Below are 19,593 nucleotides of genomic sequence, written 5' to 3' on the forward strand. Positions count from 1 at the left end.
GTACAAACCTCTCTCACAATAAATTTTTTTAACTTTCTCCGACAGATGACTTGAACTTATAACAACAAAACTTTTAGCCTTTGCTATTTTATTCCTTTTTAATACAAAATGCACACCGTGTAGTACGTGAACTTCTGGCACTTATTAATCTGAATTTCTCTCGGTTACGTGAAAATATCTATGTTTTTTCATGAATTTTTATTCTGATTTTCTTAATCCTTTTTTATGAATTTTGAAGCGCTCTCTTTTTAAAAGTTGAACTTCTTGTTATTTTACTTTTTGAACTTCTTGTTTTCATTCTTTAATAACGAGTAAAATATGAGTTTTCTATAATCATCGAAGTTCTCCATCTTTTTAATATGGACTTCCTAGTTTTATTTCTTAATTTTTTAATGAAATTTTGAAGCGTTCTATTTTTAAAAGTTGAACTTCTTGTTTTTTTATTTTTGAACTTCTTGTTTCCATTCATTAATAACGAGGAAAATCTGTGTTTTCTATAATCATCGAAGTTCTCCATCTTTTTAATATGGACTTCCTGGTTTTATTTCTTAATATTTTTTATGAAATTTTGAAGTGTTCTATTTTTAAAAGTTGAACTTCGTGTTTTTTATTTTTGAACTTCTTGTCTCCATTCTTTAATAACTAGGAAAATCTGAGTTTTCTATAATCACCGAACTTCTATATTGAACAGCTATGACTTTTTATGTGAATTTATTTTATGTATTTTTAGAAATATGAAAATTGTAGTTTTGTTAGAAACATCAAACTTCTTCGTTATTTTGAATTAAATTTTTTTGTTTTATTCTTTAGTAACCAAAAAATTGAGTTTTTAATTAAATATCAAACTTCTCCACATTTTTATATTAAACTTCTTGGTTTTATTCTTCAGTAATGAGAAAAACTGAATTTTTAATGTACATTGAATTACTCTGTTTTTTAAAATTGAACTTCTTGGTTTAATCTTTAGTATAGGGGAAAATCCGAATTTTTAAAAAAGGGGAAATCTTTGTAAAACTTTTTTGTTGTTCCCTTTTTTAATTTGAACTTATTTGTTATTCTTCAGAACGAGAATATGAGGTTTTTATCAACTTTGAACTTGTCTGTTATTTTAATTTGAACTTCTTAGTTTTATTCTTTAGTAACGAGGAAATTCAAGTTTTTTGAACTTCTTTGTTTTAAAATTTTGAACCTCTTTCGTTTTATTTTTAATGTGAAAAAACCGAATTTTTTTATAGACATCGTAGTTCACCATTTTTAAAATTTGAAAATCTTAGTTTTATTGGTTAGTAACGGGGAAAATGCTTTTTTTATATAAACAATGATACTGTGCCGTTATTTTAATTTGAACTTCTAATTTTTATAGAATGGGGAAAATCAGTTTTTGTAAAATCTTTGAAATGCTCCTCTTTTTAATTTGAACTTCTATGTTTTTTACAAACGGGGAAAATTTGTTATAAAGATTTTTGGACTAATTTTTTTTGAACTTCTTGCTCAAATGTTTTGAACTTCCAAATTTGTCTTTTAGATATTAAAAACTTCATTTATTTAAACGTTGACCTGCTTCGGTTTTTGAATTTGAACTTCTTTTAGAATTTTGCCGCGACATTTTATGCGTTTTTTTTGCTTTTCGATGAAAGGGCCTAGGCGGTCCCTTTTTTCATTTGATGATTTTTCTTGTGTGCGTGGTACACGTGAACTTCGGAATTTCTAAAACATGACCTTCGCGTGCTATTATTTTTTTCATGAATCTCCATAGTTTTTATTCTTTGAATTCCATGATTTTTTGTTTACATTTTTTGGTTTGAACTTCGATGTTCGCTACGCGTGAACTTCGATGTATTTTCAAATTTTTTAGAGACGAGAAAACCCTTTTTCTTATTATTATCTTTTTTAAAAATGTGAAAATACGTTTTTGTTACAAATACCAAGCATCTCGGTTATCTTAGTTTGGTTTTTTATAGGTAAATTCTTGGGGGGGGGGGGGGTCCCTTTAATCATTTTGACTTCACGTTGAAATTTTAAAAAAGTATTTTTAATATTTGAACTTTTGTAGTAATAGTGACCTTCTGACATAAATGTGTTTGACCTTCTTTCTAAATGCTTTGAAATTATGTTTTAGTTGAACTCTCCGCCAAAAAACTATTGTATTGTATGTTGCAAACTAAAATAAATAAATTCAGTTATAATAAGCATAACTACAAACATATATGGGGGCAACATTTATTAGTAAAATGCGTACGGACCAATTGCAACAATTAGAAGGCTAATACATGCTTTTTTGACTGCACAGACTTAGTGCATTTTTAAAAAATAGAGTAACTCAGTTCGAGTAAAATATATTAATGTACATACATACACATGTTTCATTACCTTGTAAAATGACTAGATGCTACCACCAATGTCCAATTGAAAACCTATGTTTTTTTCTTCACCACACATTTCCTATCCACCCACCACCACACGCCCTCTCCCCATGTTCTCGGGTGCTACCGTGGCGCTAGACTTGGCTTGATCTGTTGTTCGTCTGCATCACCATGCCAATCAATGAGAAGAAGGGAGAAGAGCAGGATCAGGTGAGGAATGACCAACAAAAACATATCCTCACCATCCCTCACCATTTTTCTTTGATGTCTTGAGCTTCAATACAACAAAAAATAATTGCAGCAACCACAATTACCTTAGCAGCGACCTGAAGGTCAACTTCTTATATATATGTAGGACAAAGGGCTTCACGGGGACCAGAGATTAGGGGACGGGAGGCCTCGGCTCTCGCGAGGTCAATGAGTCAATTCAAGTTGGGGAAGTGGTGAAGAGCAAAATTTTAGACCGTGGATAGAGCGTGCCAGTTCTTGCTGTTGAAGGCAGAGGAGCGGCATCCAGGAGCCAGAGAGCTCGAGGGGAGGTGGCATGCGGTGGTTGTGGGGGACAACGAGCCACCGTCATTCTCATTACTAGCACGGGACATCCAAACGAAGGGGGCATCCAAACGAAGGGGACATGCCTGCTTTTTTCACATTCTTGTCAATGTGCAGTTCAACTATGCTCAAACCTCAAACCAATTCGTCCATCAGATATATAAAAATGTCGTCCAAGTGCAATTTTTCAGAGTGCAATTTTTCAGAGGACACACAAAAAAGCAAATGTTGCAGTTATTTTCTCGCAAATTAAAGAAGGTCAAATCCTCCTGAAGAGAAAGTTCAGAGAAAGATAGGGAGGGTCAATTCCTGCATGACGGTTGTGTGGCTGCTCTACACAGCGTCCCAGCTGGAGCTCCTCAGGGGACATGAGTTTGTGGAAAGGGATTTTTGTGCTGCGACTCACGTGGTGATGTCCAGAACATAGATGGAATCACATCTGAACTTCCACGCCCCACTTGCTCGCTCCACAAGTCGATGGTGGAAGGGAAGGGCAGCTCTGGGGAGGCAATGTGAGAGGGCTGGACCTGCGTAGGTGGAGAACTGGAGCTAGAGGAGGAGTGGCTTGCATGGGCGACCACCGGAACAATTCCGTCGGGCGGCAGCAGAAAGAGAAACAAGGGAACAGACCGGAGCAGAGAAGAGATTATGGGCGGCGCGCCCAGAGCCATGGCCGGAGCAGGGAGGTTTCACGGGTGGGGCGGAGGTGGAAGGTTGCAGCCACGGGATGGTCGTCCTCTTCCAGGCGAGCACCGACCGGGCCGCTCTCCATAGCACGAGGCGTCAGGGAAGACCCACAATTCAGATCCTCACCGGGTAGGAGGAGTTGCGCCGCCGTAGATGGGGAAGACGCTGGGCGGTGCGGGATGGAGGGACTACGGATCCATGGCGGCGGCGGTTGTAGGCGAATGAGAGCAGCGGCGGGCAGCGGCGGGAGGGAAGCCAGGCGCAGCGGGGGAGGGAGGCAGGGCGCGACAGGGGAGGGAGGCCGGGCGTGACGGCGGGTGGTAGAGGCTGGCCACGGTGGGGGAGGGAGGCCGGCCACGGCGGCAGGTGGTTTGGTCAAGGTCGGGGAGAGAAGGTCATGGGTGTGGTGATGGGCCGTTCAGGAGGTGTAGTGTGGGCTGGTAGGTTTTCTACGTTTTCCCCTGATCTCAGGAACATCCTCGTCGCCCCTATATAGAGCCTCGTGATTAGAATAACTATTCTGATCTCATGATCAGAATAGTGCTACTATATATATCCACTCGGATGTAGGTTATCATAAAGTATTACTGTTGACATTACCCTTGAGGTAAAAGGTTGGAAGGTGAAACTATAAGCTCATATCTTTCTCTGTGTCTGATTGAAACTTTGAACCCATAAGTATCGTGTGAGTGTTAGCAATTGTGAAAGATTAAATGATAGTTGAGTATGTAGACTTGCTGAAAAGCTCTTTTATTGACTCTTTCCAATGTTATAATAAATTGCAATGCTTCAATGACTGAGATCATAGTTTGTTAGTTTTCATTGAAGTTTCTGATTCATACTTTATCTTGTGAACGAAGTGTTACTTTAGCATAAGAAATTATATGACAATATCTGTTGCTGTTCTAAAGATGATCATGATGCCCTCATGTCCGTATTTTATTTTATCGACACCTCTATCTCCAAACATATGGACATATTATTCGATTTCGGCGTTCGCTTGAGGACAAGCGAGGTCTAACCTTGGGGGAGTTGATACGTCCATTTTGCATCATGCTTTTATATTGATATTTATTGCATCATGGGCTGTTATTACACATTATATCACAATACTTATGCCTTTTCTCTCTTATTTTATAAGGTTTATATGAAGAGGGAGAATGCCGACAGTTGAAATTCTAGACTAGAAAAGGAGCAAATATTAGAGACTTATTCTGCACAACTCCAAAAGTTCTAAAACTTCATGGAGAATGTTTTTGGAATATATAAAAAATATTGTGCGAACAAAATACCAAAGGGGGGCCACCAGCTAGCCACAAGGGTGGAGGGCGCGCCCTACCCCATGGGCACACCCCCATCCTTGTGGGCCCCCTGGTAGGCCTCCGACGCCCATCTTCTGATATATGGTGTGTTTTAACCTGAAAAAAATAAGAAGGAAGCTTTCGGGCCGAAGCGCTGCCGTCTCGAGGTGGAACCTGGGCATAACCAATCTAGGGCTCCGGCGGAGCTGTTCTGTCAGGGAAACTTCCCTCTGGGAGGGGGAAATCGAAGCCATCGTCATCACCAATGATCCTCTCATCGAGAGGGGTGATACGTCTCCAATGTATCTATAATTTTTGATTGTTCCATGCTATTATATTATCTGTTTTGGATGTTAATGGGCTTATTTATACACTTTTATATTATTTTTGGGACTAACCTACTAACCCAAGGCCCAGTGCAAAATGCTGTTTTTTTTGCCTATTCCAGTGTTTCACAGAAAAGAAATATCAAACAGAATAAAACCTTCAAGAGAGTTATTTTTGGAACAAACGTGATCCAGGGAACTTGGAGTGGACGTCAAGCAACCAATGAGGAGGCCATGAGGCAGGGGTGCGCGCCCTCCCCCTCGTGGCTCCACCGACCTACTTCTTCCTCCTATATATATATATATATATATATATATATATATATATATTCATATACCCCGAAAACATCCAGGAGCACCACGAAACTCTATTTCCACCGCCGCAACCTTCTGTACCCAAGAGATCCCATCTTGGGGATTTTTCCGGAGCTCCGCCGGAGGGGAATCAATCACGGAGGGCCTCTACATCAACTCCATGGCCCCTCCAATGATGTGTGAGTAGTTTACTTCAGACCTTCGGGTCCATAGTTATTAGCTAGATGGCTTCTTCTCTCTCTTTGGATCTCAATACAATGTTCTCCTTGATCTTCTTGGAGATCTATTTGATGTAACTCTTTTTGTGGTGTGTTTGTCGAGATCCGATGAATTGTGGGTTTATGATCAAGTTTATCTATGAACAATATTTGATTCTTCTCTGAAATATTTTATGTATGATTGGTTATCTTTGCAAGTCTCTTCGAATTATCAGTTTGGTTTGGCCTACTAGATCGATCTTTCTTGCAATGGGAGAAGTGCTTAGCTTTGGGTTTAATCTTGCGGTGTCCTTTCCCAGTGACAGCAGGGGCAGCAAGGCACATATTGTATTGTTGCCATCAAGGATAAAAAGATGGGGTTTATATCATATTGCTTGATTTTATCCCTCTACATCATGTCATCTTGCCTAATGCATTACTCTGTTCTTATGAACTTAATACTCTAGATGCATGCTGGATAGCGGTCGATGTGTGGAGTAATAGTAGTAGAAGCAGAATCGTTTCGGTCTACTTGTCGCGGACGTGATGCCTATATACATGATCATGCCTAGATATTCTCATAATTATGCACTTTTCTATCAATTGCTCGACAGTAATTTGTTCACCCACCGTAATACTTATGCTATCTCGAGAGAAGCCACTAGTGAAACCTATGGCCCCCGGGTCTATTCTCCTTTATATTAATCTCCCGTCAACAAGCTATTTCTAGCACCGTTTATTTTGCAATCTTTACTTTCAATCTATATCATAAAAATACCAAAAATATTTATCTTATTATTATTATTATTATTATTATTATTATTATTATCTCTATCAGATCTCACTCTCGTAAGTGACCATGAAGGGATTGACAACCCCTTTATCGCGTTGGTTGCGAGGTTCTTATTTGTTTGTGTAGGTACGAGGGACTTGTGTGTAGTCTCCTACTGGATTGATACCTTGGTTCTCAAAAACTGAGGGAAATACTTACGCTACTTTGCTGCATCACCCTTTCCTCTTCAAGGGAAAACCAACGTAGTGCTCAAGATGTAGCAAGAAGGATTTCTGGCGCCGTTGCCGGGGAGATCTACCACAAGTCAAGCATACCAAGTACCCATCACAAACTATTATCCCTCGCATTATATTATTTGCCATTTGCCTCTCGTTTTCCTGTCCCCCACTTCACCCTTGCTGTTTTATTCGCCCTCTTTTTCGTTCCCCTTCTCTTTTCTAGTTCGCCTCTTTTTCACCTGCTTCTTGTATCGCAGTGTGTTGTCATGGCTAGTCCCTTATCCGCCCCTTTGTCTCCCGAGTTTGAAGTTCTTCACCTCAGACAAAGACAAGGAGAAAATTGAAAAGATGATTGGTTTAGGATGATGGAATCTTATCGTAATTGCACCCTAGAGGTGAATTCTAGAATTTTACTTCACAATTTTTATGTTGGGCTGAATATGTCGCATAGACAACTCTTGGATTGCGTTGCCAAAGGGAATTTTATCGAAATTGATCCTAGTATTGCTCATGAAATCATAGAGGGAATAGTGGGAACACTACCTCAACAAAAGGGGTCACATCATACCCAGGAAGAGACACAAGTTTTTGAAAAGATTTGCGAAGTTACGAAATTTTACAGAAGTCTCTTGAACCTCTTAAGAGTGTTAGCGGAAACCTTCACCGCATGAATATGTTGATTACCCTTTGCAATAAGTGATTGGATTCTTTAGATCTAAAAATTTCCGAATATGAAGGGAAACGTAAAAAACCTCCTGGATTCGAGCATGACTCCGCTAAAAAAAAATAAAACCGAAGATGATAATACCTAGATCTATTCCTGCTTTTATGCCTAGCTAGGGGCGTTAAACGATAGCACTTGTTGGGAGGCAACCCAATTTTATTTTTGTTCCTTGATTTTTGGTTCTGTTTAGTAATAAATAATTAATCTAGCCTCTGTTTATATGTGGTTTTATGCTTTTAATTAGTGTTTGTGCGAAGTAGAACCTTTGGGAAGACTTGGGGAAAGTCTTTGCGATCTTGCTATAAAAAACAGAAACTTTAGCACTCACGAGATTTGCTGCCATTTTTTACTGGAGAGTGAGATTAAGTTTATTATTTTTTTAAGATGATTAATAGATAAATTTCTCACATCCAGAAATTTATTTTAGAATTTTTGGGGTTACAGAAGTATTCGAAAACTACATATTACTACAGACTGTTCTGTTTTTGACAGATTTTGTTTTTCGTGTGTTGTTTGCTTATTTTGATGAATCTATGGCTAGTATCGGAGGTTATGAACCATAGAGAAGTTGGAATACAACAGTTTTAACACCAATATAAATAAAGAATGAGTTCATTACAGTACCTTAAGTGGTGGTTTGTTTTCTTTTACTAACGGAGCTCATGAGATTTTCTGTTTAAGTTTTGTGTTGTGAAGTTTTCAAGTTTTGGGTAAAGATTTGATGGATTATGGAACAAGGAGTGGCAAGAGCCTAAGATTGGGGATGCCCATGGAACTCCAACGTAAAATCCAAGGAGAACCAAAAGCCTAAGCTTGGGGATGCCCCGGAAGGCATCCCCTCTTTCGTGTTCTTCTATCGGTAACTTTACTTGAGGCTATATTTTTATTCACCACATGATATGTGTTTTGCTTGGAGCGTCTTGTATGATTTTAGTCTTTGCTTTTTATTTTACCACAATCATCCTTGCTGTACACACCTTTTGGGAGAGACACACATGAATTGAAATTTATTAGAATACTCTATGTGCTTCACTTATATCTTTTGAGCTAGATAATTTTGCTCTAGTGCTTCACTTATATCTTTTAGAGCACGGCGGTGGTTTTATTTTATAGAAATTATTGATCTCTCATGATTCACTTATATTATTTTGAGAGTCCTTTAGAACAGCATGGTAATTTGCTTTGGTTATGAAACTAGTCCTAATATGATAGGCATCCAAGATGGGTATAATAAAAACTATCATAGAAAGTGCATTGAATACTATGAGAAGTTTGATACTTGATAATTGTTTTGAGATATAAAGGTGGTGATATTAGAGTGTTCTAGTTGAGTAATTTTGAATTTTATAAATACTTGTGTTGAAGTTTGCAAGTCCCGTAGCATGCACGTATGGTAACCGTTGTGTAACAAATTTGAAACATGAGGTGTTCTTAGATTGTCTTCTTTATGAGTGGCAGTCGGGGACGAGCAATGGTCTTTTCCAACCAATCTATCCCCCTAGGAGCATGCGCGTAGTGCTTGGTTTTTGATGACTTGTAGATTTTTGCAATAAGTATGTGAGTTCTTTATGACTAATGTTGAGTCCATGGATTATACACACTGTCACCCTTCCATCATTGCTAGCCTCTTCGATACCGTGCATTGCCCTTTCTCACCTTAAGAGTTGGTGCAAACTTCGCCGGTGCATCCAAATCCCGTGATATGATACGCTCTATCACACATAAACCTCCTTATATCTTCCTCAAAATAGCCACCATACCTACCTATTATGGCATTTCCATAGCCATTCCGAGATATATTGCCATGCAACTTTTCACCGTTTCATTTATGACACACTTCATCATTGTCATATTGCTTTGCATGATCATGTAGTTGACATCGTATTTTTGGCAAAGCCACCATGCATACTTTTTCATACATGTCACTGTTGATTCATTGCCCTTCCCGGTACACCGCTGGAGGCATTCATATAGAGTCATATTTTGTTCTAGTATCGAGTTGTAATCATTGAGTTGTAAATAGATAGAAGTGTGATGATCATCATTAATAGAGCATTATCCCAAAAAAAAAAAAGAGAAAGGCCAAAAAAAGGGAGGGCCAAAAAAAAGAAAAAAAGAAAAGAAACAAGAAGGGACAATGCTACTATCCTTTTTTCCACACTTTTGCTTCAAAGTAGCACCATGATCTTTATGATAGAGAGTCTCTTGTTTTGTTACTTTCATATACTAGTGGGAATTTTTCATTATAGAACTTGGCTTGTATATTCCTACAATGGGCTTCCTCAAATGCCCTAGGTCTTCGTGAGCAAGCAAGTTGGATGCACACCCACTTAGTTTCTTTTGTTGAGCTTTCATAAATTTATAGCTCTAGTGCATCCGTTGCATGGCAATCCCTACTCCTTGCATTGACATCAATTGATGGGCATCTCCCTAGCCCGTTGATTAGCCTCGTCGATGTGAGACTTTCTCCTTTTTTTCTTCTCCCCATAACCCCCTATCATTAATCTATTCCACCCATAGTGCTATATCCATGGCTCACGCTCATGTATTGCGTGAAAGTTGAAAAAAGTTTGAGATTACTAAAGTATGAAACAATTGCTTGGCTTGTCATCGGGGTTGTGCAAGATGAGAGCATTCTTGTGTGATGAAAATGGGGCATGACCTAACTATATGATTTTGTAGGGATGAACTTTCTTTTGCCATGTTATTTTGAGAAGACATGATTGCTTAGTTAGAATGCTTGAAGTATAATTATTTTTATGTCAATATTAAACTTTTGTCTTGAATATTTTGGATCTAAATATTCATGCCACAATAAAGAAAATTACATTGAGAATTATGCTAGATTGCATTCCACATCAAAAATTCTGTTTTATCATTTACCTACTCAAGGACGAGCATGAATTAAGCTTGGGGGTGCTTGATACGTCTCCAACGTATCTGTAATTTTTGATTGTTCCATGCTATTATATTATCTATTTTGGATGTTAATGGGATTATTTATACACTTTCATATTATTTTTTGGACTAACCTACTAACCCAAGGCCCAGTGCAAATTGCTGTTTTTTTGCCTATTTCAGTGTTTCGGAGAAAAGGAATATCAAACGGAATAAAACATTCGGGAGAGTTATTTTTGGAACAAACGTGATCAAGGGAACTTGGAGTGGATGTCAAGCAACCAACAAGGAGGCCACGAGGCAGGGGGGCACGCCTACCCCCCTAGGCGTGCCCTCCCCCTTGTGGGCCCCTCGTGGCTCCACCGACCTACTTCTTCCTCCTATATATATATATTCATATACCCCGAAAACATCCAGGAGCACCACGAAACCCTATTTCCACTGCCGCAACCTTCTATACCCAAGAGATCCCATCTTGGGGCCTTTTTCGGAGCTCCGCCGGAGGAGGAATCGGTCACGGAGGGCCTCTACATCAACTCCATGGCCCCTCTGATGATGTGTGAGTAGTTTACTTCAGACCTTCGGGTCCATAGTTATTAGCTAGATGGCTTCTTCTCTCTCTTTCGATCTCAATACAATGTTCTCCTTGATCTTCTTGGAGATCTATTTGATGTAACGCTTTTGCGATGTGTTTGTCGAGATCCGATGAATTGTGGGTTTATGATCAAGTTTATCTATGAACAATATTTGATTCTTCTCTGAAATAATTTATGTATGATTGGTTATCTTTGCAAGTCTCTTTGAATTATCAGTTTGGTTTGGCCTACTAGATTGATCTTTCTTGCAATGGTAGAAGTGCTTAGCTTTGGGTTCAATCTTGCGGTGTCCTTTCCCAGTGACAGCAGGGGCAGCAAGGCACGTATTGTATTGTTGCCATCGAGGATGAAAAGATGGGGTTTATATCATATTGCTTGAGTTTATCCCTCTACATCATGTCGTCTTGCCTAATGCATTACTCTGTTCTTATGAACTTAATACTCTAGATGCATGTTGGATAGCGGTCGATGTGTGGAGTAATAGTAGTAGAAGCAGAATCGTTTCGGTCTACTTGTCACGGACGTGATGCCTATATACATGATCATGCCTAGATATTCTCATAATTATGCACTTTTCTATCAATTGCTCGACAGTAATTTGTTCACCCACCGTAATACTTATGCTATCTCAAGATAAGCCACTAGTGAAACCTATGGCCCCCGGGTCTATTCTCCTTTATATTAATCTCCCGTCAACAAGCTATTTCTGGCACCGTTTATTTTGCAATATTTACTTTCAATCTATATCATAAAAATACCAAAAATATTTATCTTATTATTATTATTATATCTATCATATCTCACTCTAGTAAGTGACCGTGAAGGGGCTGACAACCCCTTTATCGCGTTGGTTGCGAGGTTCTTATTTGTTTGTGTAGGTACGAGGGACTTGCGTGTAGTCTCCTACTGGATTGATACCTTTGTTCTCAAAAACTGAGGCAAATACTTACGCACTTTGCTGCATCACCCTTTCCTCTTCAAGGGAAAACCAATGCAGTGCTCAAGAGGTAGCAAGGGGTTCAATCTCCATCAACATCTTCACAAGCACCACCTCCTCTTCAAACCCTAGTTCATGTCTTGTATCTGATCTCTGTCTCATAACCTCAGAGTGGTACGTGTGGGTTGCTAGTAGTGTTGATTACTCCTTGTAGTTGATGCTAGTTGGTTTATCCGGTGGAAGGTTACATTTTCAGATCCTTAATGATAATTAATACTCCTATGATCTTGATTATGAATATGTTTTGTGAGTAGTTACGTTTGTTCCTGAGTACATGGGAGAAGTCTTGTTATAAGTAATCATGTGAATTTGGTATTCGTTCGATATTTTAATGAGATGTATGTTGTCTCTCCTCTAGTGGTGTTATGTGAACATCGACTACATGAAACTACACTATTATTTGGGCGTAGGGGAAGGCATTGGGAAGTAATAAGTAGATGATGAGTCGCTAGAGTGACAGAAGCTTAAACCCTAGTTTATGCATTGCTTCGTAAGGGGCTGATTTGGATCCACATGTTTCATGCTATGGTTAGGTTTACCTTAATTCTTCTTTCGTAGTTGCGGATGCTTGCGAGAGGGGTTAATCATAAGTGGGAGGCTTGTCCAAGGAAGGGCAGCACCCAAGCACCAGTCCACCCACATATCAAATTATTAAAGTAACGAACGCGAATCATAAGAGCATGATGAAAACTAACTTGACAACAATTCCCATGTGTCCTCGGGAGTGCTTTGCTTTATATAAGAGTTTGTCCAGGCTTGCCATTTGCTACAAAAAGGATTGGGACACCTTGCTGCACCTTGTTTACTTTTATTACTTGTTACCCATTACGATTTATCTTATCACAAAACTATCTGTTACCTATAATTTCAGTGCTTGCAGAGAATACCTTGCTGAAAACCGCTTGTAATTGCCTTCTACTCCTTGTTGGGTTCAACACTCTTACTTATCTAAAGGACTATGATATATCCCCTATACTCGTGGGTCATCAGGGGTGGGCTATTTATAGCCAGGAGGCAACCTGACATGATAGGTCTGAAATGACACTGGGTCAGTGGATAACCGGCACGTGTCCAATGGTCGGATTTCAAACACACATGGAAGCTTGACTTGGGCTACAAGTAAATCTGACTCATCCAACTCAGGATAAGATTTTCTCTCATTTGTCTTTGCTCGAAGACATAGTATTTTGGGTTGAGCATCACGCTAGTTTTCTGACTTTGTTTACTTGGTCCCCACTTAACAGTTTGGTGGCTCCTATGACTCAAGAAAGAAGAAAATGAAACTACGAAAGGAATTATGTCTTCGCACTTTATTGTCTTCAAGCGAATGTCTTCATGTGTCATTATCTTCGACACGAATGTCTTCGCAAACCACCAATGTCTTCATACATTTTTAGGGGTCAACTTCGATGGGTAAACCGAATCAATAGGGACTTCTACCTGTGTTCTCATGTGAATCTCACAAACACAATAGTCCCTCAACCAAGTTTGCCATCAATACTCCAATACCAACTAGGGGTGGCACTAGATGCACTTACAGGTATACTCTTGTTCATAAGGATAAGCATATTACTTTGTTTGCGATGTCTCCTGAGCACATTTTGAAAGATGATCTTCCTAGAGATAGTAAAGCAAGACAGGAGAAAAACAAGAGTGAAAAACAGATTGTGGCAAAAGAATTTGAGCAACAAATGAAGCCTAATAACAAATCATCATCTCATGTTACCTCTGAAATTAAATTTAAAAGTGGATGTTTACTTGCTACCAAATCTGATATTGATGATCTAGATTTTAGGAAATCTGTTTGCTATGCTTTTGTGTGCAAAGAGACATTATTTTCATTCGAGGACGTGCTCTTGACTCCTATTGTCACTAATATTTTACAGGAGTTCGCTGACGTCTTTCCACAAGACATGCCACTGGCACTACAAAAAAATACACTTCCGTGATGATACGTGTTTGTCATAGTAGGTCATGTTTTCTGTCATGCATGTACATCCATGACAAATTTATGGCAGAATCAAGATAGTCATACATGTGCTGTCGTAGAAGTGTTCCATGACATTACCAAAATTATCATCACGGAAGTATCCACTTCCATGACGATAAATCGCGCGTCATAGAAGTGCTTTCGTCAAGGGTGACCGACACATGGCATCCACCATAACGGAACGCCGTTAAGCTATCGGGTCCGGTTTTGGATCCGATAACCCGTTAACAACCCCGACCAATGGGGATTTTCCACGTGTAAAATCATCATTGGCTGGAGGGAACACGTGTCGGCTCGCCGCTAGGATAGATGTCATCCACTCATTGGACCCAAAGCGCCTATGATACGTCGACACATGGCACGGCCCAATAGAGGCCCATTCCTGTGAAAAGGCCGGCCCGTTTGACTTGGTCAAAAGGTGGCGGGCCAGCCCACGGCAAGCCTATTAACGACCTGTTTGCATATAGCCCATTTACAACCCGCTAACCCAGGGCCCATTTACGACCTATCCGAATTAGGCCCAGTAGCGTCATTTGGGCCGTCCAATATAATTCCAGCCTGTTTTAACTTCCGGCCCATGTATGGCCCATGACGTCTTTCGGCCCATATGAGGCCCTTAGTAACCCTCGGCCCATTAACGGCCCGTGGTAAAAATGGCCCGTAATGAACAGTGTATCACTTTATACCCATTAATGGCCCATTATATTGTTGGGCCGTTTCTAGCCCATGTTATCTTTCGGCCTTCTCAGGGCCCATTTATTCTTGGGCTCATTTCCAGCATTCGTTTACTTTCGGCCCGTTACTGTCATTTTTTTCTTGTGGGCCAAATTCTGCCCGTGGTTACAGTCGGCCCGTTTGTGGCTCGTTAATACGTTGGGCCGTCTTCATAGCATCATCAAATATGACTGATTAACGATGGCCCGTTATGGTCGGCCCATGAACGGACGATTTCAACTCTAGCCCATTTACGGCCATAATGTGGTCTGTTATTGGCCCATGTTTGGCCAACTGATCATACGGCCCGTAGAAGGCCCATTGATGATACGGCCCGTAGAAGGCCCATTGTGTCTACGGCTCGTATAAGGCCCATTGTTTCTATGCCCCGTAGAAGGCCAATTGTTTCTATGGCCCTTAGAAGGCCCATTGTTTCTACGGCCCGTAGGAGGCCCATGTTAACTACAGTAAATATGTAGCCCATGGTTAATGTGGCCTAGTTTTAAAAAATAGGCTATTGCGGCCACTAGCAAACCACGGAAAAAGAACTGCACTAACTACAAGAAAACAAATAAACAAGACAATAAGGAAATAAATAGGCAAGCAACTTACGCTAGGCTATCACGGCTATTACACATATTACATCCACTGGGCATCAAAGTTCGCCACCAGTGCAAATATAGGGAACAAAGCAGCATATAAACGCCGCAGGAAAACAAGTCCAAAACTGAAACCACTTCAGAAGAGCTCAAGAAACAATATCCTGGGTACCCATAATGCTGGCAAGATGCTTAGCAAGCTTATTAACTTTCTCTTGTTTGCCGCTCAAATCCTCCAGCACTTGCTGTTGCACCAGAAAGTATGCATCTGAATTCTGCAGGGACTTCCTCAGTCCTCTGGCTTCCTGTCGCATAACATCTGATCAATGTCTTTCAACTTGAAGTTGAGACTCAAGAAGCCGAACTGATTTAGGCAGCGAGTTCGAAGAGCTGGTGCCAGCAGTAGTACCAGTAACTCGAACACTACATCAAGACATGACTTTGGGGTTGTCTCAGTGTCTTCAATATAGTTTTTATCAGCTTTCTTGGAGACCAACAGGGATGTCTCACTATCTTGAACCTTATCTGCATTACTTCCTGTACCATTGCATAACAGGGTACTCTTCTCCAATATTTTATCCGCATTCTAAATGAGAAACAAACAAACACATCACAGGTTTACAATGTAGTATATGAAACTCGTTTTGGTAAACCAGTTCAGTTGTAAGGTGGACAGGATAACAGCATGAAACAAACATATATCTATGTAGTATGGTCACTGTATGGTCTATATCATTCTAGTTTATGTTGCCAAATCAAGATAGATATAGTTCGAATCATATCTATTTAAGACAAAGCAACTTAGACAGAATATAAGTGTGGGAAACTACAGAACAATAACAACACTTGTAAGGTGCATGGCATGAGAATATAACTGTTTATTCAATTGAAACTGAAATCAACATAGAGCAAGTTACAACAGCAAACACGTTAAAGAAACAGGTTTAAATCATACCTGTTGCGCCATTGGAGTTTCAATTGCATCCTTCAAATTTGAAATTAGTTGGTATGAGTAAATAAAGTGATGCAAGAGTAAAGTAGTATGAACCATAGCTACGAAACCTGACCTGAGAACAATTCTTCTTCTGTTTTAAGCGTTGACTTGGGGTTTGGAGTGGTGGTCCTCGTGCTTTGGGCACTGCAGTTGCCTTACTAATTGCTCGTGTTTTGGTGCTCTGTGGTGGAGACAGTGCTGTGTCAACGGGAACTGGGTTACTATCTGCTGGGGTTGGGGTTAGAAGGGGTGTAGCTGGTTCTCTGTCCAACTGAGTAGGGGTACAATCTGCATGAGTCTGGGTTATGTGTGGTGGGGCTGGTTCTTGGGCAAGTACAACCGTGGTTCTATCTCCATCGACAGGTAGCACGATCTTTTCTGAAGACCGTGTTTTTACTCCCACAGGTACTGCCATCACCCCTCCAATTGAAATGGCTGGTAAACAAGAAAAGTAATTGAATGTACAAACATTGTAAGATAGACAGGTGCAATGGATAGTAGGGAAGAAAACAGGGCATGAAATAATTCACATTTATGTTGTCTAACCAAACAGAATAGCACGACATAATTTCACATATATGATGGCTAATTAAACAGGATAGCATGACACAATTTCACATGTATGATGGCTAACTAAACAGGATAGAATGACATACTTCAAAATATGATGACTATGTAAATAGGATGACATGATATAACTCTACGATGTGTCTATTAAAGTGGTTGGCATGCCATAAATCAGAAACATGCCGTCAATGGAAACATGATGGCATGATATAATTCACGGATAGAATGACATAATTCAAAATATGATGACTATGTGAACGGGATGAGATGATATAACTATATTATGTCTTTAGAAAATGGGTTGGCATGCCATAATTCAGATACATGCTGTCTATGTAAACATCATGGCATGATATAATTCAAATATATGATTTATATACTAAGGAAGTGAGCAGAGGGCAATCACATATATGATGTGTCAACTAAGGAGATGGCATTCAATATCGTGTATATGATGTAAAAACTAAGCATTGCAATACAACATATGCATGATATGAGTAATATAACCCTGCCAAGTTTGAGCATACATCTCATGGGGATAATAGGACTGGTCATCTGCCTCTGAATCCTCCTCTAAAGAGCTATCTGTAACCAGCAAGATATCTGCTTCACCATGTAGCATTGTCTGCTCTGAAGACCTTGTTTTCACTCCAGATTTCTCCATCACCAATTCAAATGGCTGATGCATAGGAAGAGCAGTTGAATATACAAACATTGTCAACAAAAGCAATGATAAATACAAAAAAAGGACGGCATGATATAATTCACATATATGACGCTTGGCTAAACAGCATGGCATTGCATAATTCACATATATAATGCCTTGCAACAAGATATCATTGCATAATTCACATATATAATGTCTTGCAACAAGATGGCATTGCATAATTCACATATGTGGTAATTAGACACTAAACAGGTGGCATTCACACAAACCATGTCTAAACTAAGCAAATGACATAGCAATGCAAGATACCATACGCATGATATGAGCATCATAACCCTGCCAAGTTAGAGCATGCACCTCAGGGGGGATAGGACTGGTCATCTGTCTCTGAATCCTCCTCTGAGGAGCTATCTGTAACCAGCAAGACATGCACTTCGTCAGATAGCATTGTCTGCTCTGAAGACCTTGTTTCCACTCCAGATTTTTCCATGACCGTGCCGAATGGCTAATGCACAGGAAGAGTAATTGAATGTACTAAAATTGTTGACAAATTTAACACGTAATAAAAAATGATGTCATGATATAATTCACATATAAGATGACTGGCTAACCAGGGTGGCATTGCAAAATTCACATATATGATGCCTGGCTAAACAAGATGGCATTGCATGATTCACATATACGATAAAGAAACCAAACAGATGGCATTGACACAAAGCATGTCTAAACTAAGCAGATGACATCTTTGATGTATACAATAAGCAATGCAAGGCACCATATGCATGATATTACCAACATCAGCATGCCAATTTAGAGCAAAGACCTCATGGGGTAAATAGGAGTGGTCTTCTGCTTCTGAATCCCCCTCAGAACAGTTACCTTCCTCTTGATTACGATCCGAAATGGGTGGAGGGGGCTGCCTTTGCGCCCACCATGGAGCGATGTCTGCATGAAATTTTATTGCCATGCAAGGCTCGTCTCTTTTGCGCTACATGTTCAGTTCCATTGTGTATGATAACTGACATGCATAGGAGTAAAACATAGTGAGATTATGTAAGGAGTGCATGCACAAATCCAGAGTGATGGTAGCAAAATTTGGATAGACCCAAAACAAATGATAGCATGCAGATAATAGCTTTAGTTAAAAAATACAGATAATGGCTCCTTTAATGTTTGTTTGCACCCAACATGAAACTCATAGTAGACACCCGAGATTAACCAGATAGTAGACAAATAGTAATGAATGCTGCCCCAATATGTACCCCACAACCATTTAAAAACTCAAGTTTCAACATAAGTTTGGACCTGATTCGGAGTCTAATAGGTGAACACGACGATAAAGTAGCATGTCATCATATTAAGCGATGCATAATGTAAGCAGAAACGGAAGAGTGCAACCTCTCTTGCGGACCCGTGTAGTCCTCAAGGTCATCTGCTCAGTTGATGATGGTAATGCAGTTGTAGTGGCTGCCGGCGGCGGGGAAGAAGATCTGAGGCAGCGAAATACAGTCTGGAGAGCGGATCCCTACTGTGGTGAACCATTCCGTCGCTGGAGCAGCTGAGCTGGGGTGGAAGACAGCACCGCAGGAGCAGGACAAACCACACAAGGTTTTCTTTGACACATATCTGTAACAGAAGTAATTGTGTAAGGGCTTGTTTGAATTTGAGGATTCTAACAATGCAGGGATAGGAAATAGACATGAATAGGATAGGAATGCACGTGCAAAACAGAGAATTTAAAAACACATGATTTCTGCCAATCTGGGTGTTTGGTTCACACGAATTGGAAGATCACAGGATGCAAAGAAGCATGTTGAGATTAAGTCAAACCATAAGAAGTGTACAACCTCTTTGGCGAAGCCATGTCGATCTCAGCGTGATTGGGTTGGCCGGTGAGGATGCTTCGGCTGACTTGGCTGTCAGAGGAGGGGAAGAAGATCTTAGGCGTCTGGAGATGGAGCCCGAGGTACTGCTCCGCTGTGATGGAGGGTTTCGTTGTTGGAGCAGCTCCAGTGAGTTGTACGACGCCGATGCTGAAGCAGGACAAGAGAGACAACGTTAACCTGAGTGGAATTCTAATAGCATCTCCAATAGA

At 40.0% G+C, this 19,593-nt stretch overlaps 1 long non-coding RNA gene across 1 annotated transcript; it reads right to left on the reverse strand.

The window, feature by feature from the left end:
* Positions 1–2,206: 2,206 nt before the first annotated feature.
* On the reverse strand, positions 2,207–4,300 carry LOC125555776. The gene is made up of 2 exons (XR_007304853.1): positions 2,678–4,300; positions 2,207–2,524 (listed from the first exon to the last, which is right to left on the reverse strand). It is a non-coding gene; the product is annotated as an uncharacterized LOC125555776 (long non-coding RNA).
* Positions 4,301–19,593: the final 15,293 nt, after the last annotated feature.

Source organism: Triticum urartu, chromosome 5, assembly GCF_003073215.2.
Source record: "Triticum urartu cultivar G1812 chromosome 5, Tu2.1, whole genome shotgun sequence".
Lineage (NCBI taxonomy): Eukaryota > Viridiplantae > Streptophyta > Magnoliopsida > Poales > Poaceae > Triticum > Triticum urartu.